A 7,595-nucleotide genomic window follows, 5' to 3' on the forward strand; every position below is an offset into this window, starting at 1 on the left:
GCTACAGTCTGCACTGTTATCAGGAGGAGCTGCTCTAATTTGAAGTGTTAATGTGGAAATACTTCAAGAATTCATACTTTGGAGGAGCACACACTGTGCTTGCCAACCTCTCACAGATATGAGCTGTGTGAATTTTTATCCAAAAATACAAATAAATGGGAACATGCAATAAAAAAATTGATAAATCCTTGCTCTCTGGCCTTGTTTCAGGCATTCAGAACCAGATCTGCATGGGAGAGGTACAGGTTCTTTCCACCACACTGACCCTGGAATACGCCAATGTTCATTGAGACATGACTGGATGTAGGGCAGATGTCAACTCCACATGGGAATCAACATCATCAAACTTCGAGGAAACAGGTATTAAACTTTTATTTTATTAAAAAAAAAAAAAAAAAAAGGAGAAGACAGGTTTTGGTTCTGGCACCACTGAAGGGAAAGAAAATGAATGTTTGTCAGGAAAGGACTACATATGTGTATTTGGACTACATATGTGTCCATCTGTCTATTTTTTAATATATACCCATATGTGTACATGCATATATATCTTTAAAATATTGTATGTGTATATATACACACATATATATCTACATACACATAGAGGTATGATTTCTTCTTGAACTAAAGATGTTGCTTACAGAACCCAGCCTTTCCTAGAGCTCTGTTCCAAGCAGTGGACATCCTCAATCCCACTGCAACCCCAGCTCTCCACAGAAAAACTTTTGTTCTGTTTATGTAGCGTTATCCATGAATGGCTCTTGGTCTATGGCTGTAGCTGGACTCCTGACCTTATTACAATACAAAATGTAACAAAATAATACAACCAGTGTCTTGGTACACGTGAAACCAAGTTTAAATCTCACAAGAAATTGTGAAGGTCTAACTGCAGTGGGCTGTGGCCACCATTTGTAGTGTAACCTGCATGCAGGAGAGTTCTCACTTGCTAACATTTCACAATTCACTGCAGATGCAAAATGATACTTAGCCCAGCAGCATAATCTCGCCATTCTGCTTTAAGAATACTGCTAGATTAAGGAGAAAGATTTTCACACAATCCTTTAAGTAGATTTTCATGAAGTCACAGGAATAAATTTATCCCAGAAACTTCCTATGGAAAGCCTTTCTTGACTGCTCATCAGCCAAATTTCCTTTTAGGAGATTTGTTCTTCAGGATTTATGAGAGTGATCCAAATGCATACATGTATGAGGACAGACACCACTAGCACAGCAAGGAAATCTATTGCTTAAAGGACAAGGTAGCATTAACAACCAAAGGTCCTAGGTGGGTGCATTGGGCCCCCAAGCTCAGTGCGAGTTTACACATACTAAAAGCAATGTAGAGGGAGGTGAGAGGCTCAAGAATCAGGTAAGATTATAAAACACATAAAAGAAGATAGATAAGATCTCGGCTTGTGTGCTAAATAGCCCAAACTCACTGAGCTACCTTCCTTAAAAGAGTATCAGTGACAAATACTGTCCAGTTGGCACCAGGCTCTAAGAGGGTCTTCTAAAAGACGCAAAGATCTTGTAAACTAACAAATACTGATGTAAGAAACAAGTCAGACTGGACCTTGGCAGACTTGGTTTACTATTCTACAGAATGAAGGTTGGGATGTGTGCTAGAAAAGGGGCAGTTTTCCACTTTAACAGATACAGCAGATTGACCGTCTGTCAAGTGCATGGCCTGGGCCCGAGGAGACCAAACCTCAAACCAGGGTCTCACATTTCTCCTGGGTGATCAAGGCTTCATGCAGAGCTATGTCCCACAGTGAACCACCCCATCCCCTTAACCTGCTACATGGCAAGTGTGATGAAGTGATGCAAACAACTGACCTGTTGCCTAGCAGGATTGCTTTGGAGAGCTTTTATAACTGCTTCCAGCCAATAACTTGGTACCACCATTATTTGTGACCATTAGTTTGAGCCACCTGGGGCTTATAACACTTGTGGTTAAAGGCACTGAGCTGTCAGCCAATGGAAACAAGCTTCTAATCCAGAAAGTAACCAAAGTACCTTGAAATAGGCCCCAGCCACCTGGTACAAGTTCTTTTCTTTTACAGAAAATGAAAGCTAGTCATTGAAAAGATTCTATATATTGACAGCAATGGGAGACAAGGTATTTCCAATAGATTTATGGCTATATAAGGCCAACATTGTTTACTGAATAAAACAAGGCACCTCTGCAGTGTCTTGGTTTTCTAAGATTATAAAATACTGAGACTAATGAGGATCTACTGCAGAAAGGTATTGTGCATTGTGCCACCACTGCCTCTCCAGAACTTGTATTTGTTACTTTTTTTTCTAGCAGTTAGATATTAAGAAGAGGGTACCACGGCACCCTGCAAAATGTGCCATTGACACTTGAACAAAAAGACAGTTCCATATTGCTTTCTTGATGCACTTTTCAGTGCACTGGCAACTCACTCAGAAGGCTTATTTGCTCTAGATGAACAAAGCAAATTTCCCCTCATACAGCCACAGTCGTGAGGAAGCTCTGCAAGAAAACAAGCAAAGCGTGCAACATTCCCAAGGCCGGATAGGCCCCAAGGCACCAGAAGGGGACAAGCTTGCACAAACTTTCCTTCTGACTATACACGCTATGACAGGGAGCTGCTGAGCAGAGACCAGAGCGAGATCCATGGCTCTACATCAGCATATTCCTAGGGAGTGAAGAAGGGCCTTGGCACTCTGCCTATCCACAGAAATGGGTGTCAGATGGAACAAGGCCTGGCAATCGTCTTGAGCAAACGTTTGCAGAAATGAAGACACTTCTGAACGCTTCTGCATTCCCAGGGAAGGGAGGTAAAGCCTGTGTGTCTCAGAGGAGGAGTTTGCCAACAGCCTTTCATTCTTTCCAGGTTAAATTATTAGATTTCTCCCCCCGGGCTGAAGGTAATGTCATGTAAAAGCGACAGGTCACAAATCACATTTCTGCCCTGGTTCATAAGACAGCTACGTGCACATCTGCACTGTTCTCAGTGCAATTCCTTTCTGACTATGTTCACACCTGAACTCAAACCTCTGAACCTAACATACCCCATTCTCCTCAATGGGTGAAAATGGTGTTTTTGCAGAGACTAACACATGGATTCAGAAACCTGCTCACAAGGGCATCTCATGGGCATGAACTGACAGGGTCTCAGTAATGAGAAGTGATATAAAATCTCAGCTGGAATAGCCTTTCTTAAATGCAGCCTTTACCATGGAGTAGGGGATAGATATAAGGTAGATATTTTGCCTAGGTAGAGAAAGGAGCCAATTTTGTTTTGTATTTTGTATTAATGAGGTTTTAAAAACAGAAATGCCTGAAGAGGACTCTCTGCCCATAGAAATGAATATAGAGTCTTATGGGAAAAATGGAGTGCCATTCCAGACACTGATTAAAAGGAGCTGGACTATTTATGTGTCATCAGGGAAGCCTTCATTGATTTCACAGAAATGAGATGTGTAATGGAATCCAGAGCTTTTCAGTCGTAGCCACTAAGTCAACTGCAGGTCATAAATGGCATCCTTCCCCCCACAGAAAACAAAACAAAACAAACACCTTTCTAGTCGCTCTTTTGCAGTAAGTGTAAAACAAGTGTAAAACAATACAAATCCTGCCATGACTTCATTTTTTTAATCACTGCTTTAAAAAGTAACAAGAAGTAACCACCCCCCCACCAAACTACAATTTCTAGGATGATACTTCTGAGATGCATACAAAAAACAGAATTATGTGTACCCATACACACGTTTAATGAACCCAGGTAAAGCTGTACCAGGACAACATAGCTTGGTACATGTCAAAACCATCTACAATAAGGCTCTAGCTAAAGGAGAGAACGTTGTATGACTCAGTCAATTATGTGGGTTAATTTTGCACAGTGCCTTGACGTTCTGTTCTGGGGTATGACACATGAAAATTACCCACCTTGCAATAGCTCATGTTTCATTAGAACCTGCTGGATTCTTTAAACTAAGGAGTTTAAAGGAGTTTGTATTTTAGGAGAAATTAGTGAGCAAACTTGTTTAAATTTTAAGGAGTGGCTGCAGCCTCTGCAAACATTTCAGGACTCCTTTCTCCCACGCTGAGTAAGCAGGTGGTAGAAGAGGCCTCCCCAGCCTCTGTGAGAAGTCACCAGGCCCAAGGAAGGATCATCTGTACCTGGATTATTTCAAACAGGTATTTAAGTTGCTCTTACACTCCTTCAGTCCCTCCTTCACAGCAGCATTTTATATTTGAAGCCCCTCACTGCAGCTTTCTCGTATCTTGAACTAAATTATCAAGTTACTTGCCTACAACTTTCTGTTGCTCTTTCAAAACCAGAAAACTGAGGAGATGGTTAGATCTTACTGACATTTAGTGGGACATGAACACTCAGCTTCCCTTCCTTGGGTTCTGCCAAACAGGCACATGCTTACAGACACATGAAAAATAAATTGACATTTGTTTTGCTTCTTAGCCCCAAATAACCCATGCATTTTGCACAAAGCAAAGCTCTATAAAAATATCCTGGAAAAGCCAAGGCGATGGCTGCAGCGCCCATTTGGCATCCCATTGGTTTCCTGAAAGGAAATGAAACCTGGTTGTCTTTTGCCAGCAGTAACTCTGCAGAGGTCAATGGCTTCCACATGGAACAACCAATATTGCAATTTATTTTGCTCTCCTTTTCCTAAGAGTCCAGAGTTTAACAGCATTTCTCTGCATTTTGTCATGGAAGTGTGAGGATTTGTACTGCTGAAATACTATTCTAAGCTTAGTTACAGTGACATCCAGTGGTGCATAAAGTTTTCTTGCTTGGGGCAATATATGGCAGATAAATCTCAATATCTGTGTGCTTTCAGCTTTTTTTAAAAAAATTGCTTTTCATGATCCTATAAGTAAGTCAGGGATTAGAAGGAAAGTCAGTAGCTGAAATCTTTAAACTGGGATGCCTGAAGTGAAATGCTTAAATTGATTTTTAAGTACCTGTATAAACGGTCCGTGGGTGGTAAGAGCAGAACACTGCACTTTTTCATGGGATTTGTGGACATGTAAAACTTCTGAAGAATATGAGTCTAGTACCCAGCTCTGCAAGTCCCAGCTGATTTGTTTCAAAGCCCACAGTCATCTCTCAATTTCTGAATGGCTGCGTTTGTGGGAAGGCAGCACTGGCCACTGTTGGGAATTCCAGCAGCTCCAAGCAGACCTCTATACCCATCAGGCACATGCTACTTCAGGCCCCCTAAATAACAACTATTTCCACTTTGTGCTGCTTAGTACGAGAGACTGGCAGAAGCAATCCCATGTTCTCAGTTCATATGTTGCCAGTTTTTCTGATCTTTGTAGCTGACATTTTCTGTTGAGGAGATGCAGAGAGAACTACTTTCTTCCTAAACTTACAGGGCCCATTTTTCCTCCTAGTTTGGTCTACAGTTGCTTTGAAAATGCCAATTCCAAAAGCTAGAGAAACCAAAACAAATCCTAAACTTAGGGCAAGGGCCCAACTTTAAGGTCATGGTACAAAATGAGATGAAACAAATCCAATTGCACCTTGGCAGCAGTTGGGGACTCAGTGTACCATAGCAGAGGACTGACAGGGCTGCTGAACTGTGCAGTGCTCCCAAGACAAGGTCCCTGAGGAGCTCACTGCCAAGGCAATTTCTTTTTGGGGGGGAAAGAGAGGAAAAGTGTGTGTCTGAGGTGAGCTCTGGGCCAGACATGCGTGTGCCAAGCAGCAGGGGAAGCTGCATGCTGAGTGTCCACGTTTCCAAGGAAGAAGCCCCTGAGCTGGAGAGACAGAGCTTCTGTCAGGACTGGGGGACCAAACCCTGGAAAGGAGCTGCAAAGCAGGGCAAGGTACTCGCTGGTTGTCTCAGTTCAGTGCATGTTTTAAGACTCTCAGCATAGAACCCATCAGTATAGGAGAAGCCCATTTACAGTAGCTTGAGGGGTTAAGAAAAAAGCATTTCAGGAATACAGGATTTACTCCCAGTTGTCCCATTGCATAATTGTCTCTCTGCTAAGTCTGCTGAGAACTGGCTTGCCTGAGCTAAGGCCCCAGAGGCAGCAGCAGCTCTGCAGAGGGAGCTCCCGGAGCGCATTGCTCCATCCCTCCCCCGGGTACCACGGCCAGCAGCAATGACAGGCAAAGAGAACTGAACGGACCCGCATCCTGGAGCTGGGGGCACTTGCACTGCCGACTGCTGCACATCTAGGAGGTTCTTCCACTTGTCATGGCTGCACATCAGGTGTTTTCTATGCATTTGGCTGTTGTCTGAACATTTAGCCCAAGTCTTTGTGTTACGCATTCAGCCTCCAAGGCTTCTGCACATGGATTTTGAAGACAATCCACTAAACAAGCAATCAGGTGCCCAAATCCAAATGAAGTAGGAAACTGCTCCATTCTTAAAAGCTTATTTCAAGGCTCATCTTTACAAAACCAGGTGCCTCAACACGCTACTGCCAAAATTTTCCTGCAAACGTCTGTGTTGTCCCAGCAAAAGAAGCCTAAATGCTATAACCTTGTTTTTTATGATATGTTCGTGTCTCATATGAGTACAAGAGAATATACTTGCCTCTCTCCGTTTCTCTGTACGCATTTGCACATAGAGCCAACCCAGTGTATTTACAAGTGACAGCAGAACTTCCATTCTGCATTTGTCAATCTGCAGGAATGTCATAGAAAATACCTGGCAAGACAGACACGGGATAGTGTCCCAGCTGGTGCTTTATATGCTGTCCTTTGTCCCTTGCTTTCTCCTGTGCAAGTCAGTTCAATGGCTTTAGAGGATGAATTTATGACATGAGCGTAACAACATACAACACGAAATGCACTTTAAGAGACAAAACAGCTGCAATAATATTTGTACTTTTCAAAAGCAAATGCTCCTCAGACTTAGACAAATGTAGTTTTGACACAGGCCCCCAAAATAACCCTGTCAGACTCAGAATTTACATCCACATAAAGAAGGTTAATGAACCAGGCAAATTGTACTGCACAGGAAGCAAATGCCAAATATTGCTCTCAGCTCTTTCTTGTGAGTCAGTGGCTGCTGTGGCAATGGGGGGACTAAAATAAATAGTGCCCCGGACCCGCGCGGTCGGAAGGCTCCGGATGACATCGGGCCGTCAGTCTGCTCGTCCGCGGGCGGCTCGGCAGCAGGAGGGCAGCGGAAAGCTGAACCCCTGCACAGTCACCAGCTCTTACAGCGCTTTATCAGCGGTAACACAAGGAAGGTCTCCTTGTGATCGCCAGCCAGGCTCTTTGTGCAGCACTGCACTCCAGTCACCTTTCCCTGAGAAATTAGTAAGGAATACTTGTTTGTTTGCTTATGTTTGAAAAAGAAAAATCCTCATCCAAGGTGACAAAAATATTCAGATTATTTGAAAATGCTCCAAAACAAGATTATATGTGGAAATATTATCAAGGATGATGTCCTTTAGGAAGGTTGCCAGGACTCAGATAGCACAAATAATTAAGAATAAAATAAAAAAAAAAAAAAAGCGACTTTCAGAGGTTGAGTAACTCGACCTAAGCAGCAGACCCATATGCAACACAAGACCTGAGATGGTCCACTGCATTTTTCTACAAGTCCTTCCAGAGGCCAGTAGCAACTCCACCTTATTTTGT

This window comes from Tinamus guttatus, unplaced genomic scaffold (genome assembly GCF_059628265.1).
Source record: "Tinamus guttatus ecotype Peru unplaced genomic scaffold, ASM5962826v1 Tinamus_guttatus_pri_ptg000169l, whole genome shotgun sequence".
Taxonomy (NCBI): Eukaryota; Metazoa; Chordata; class Aves; order Tinamiformes; family Tinamidae; genus Tinamus; species Tinamus guttatus.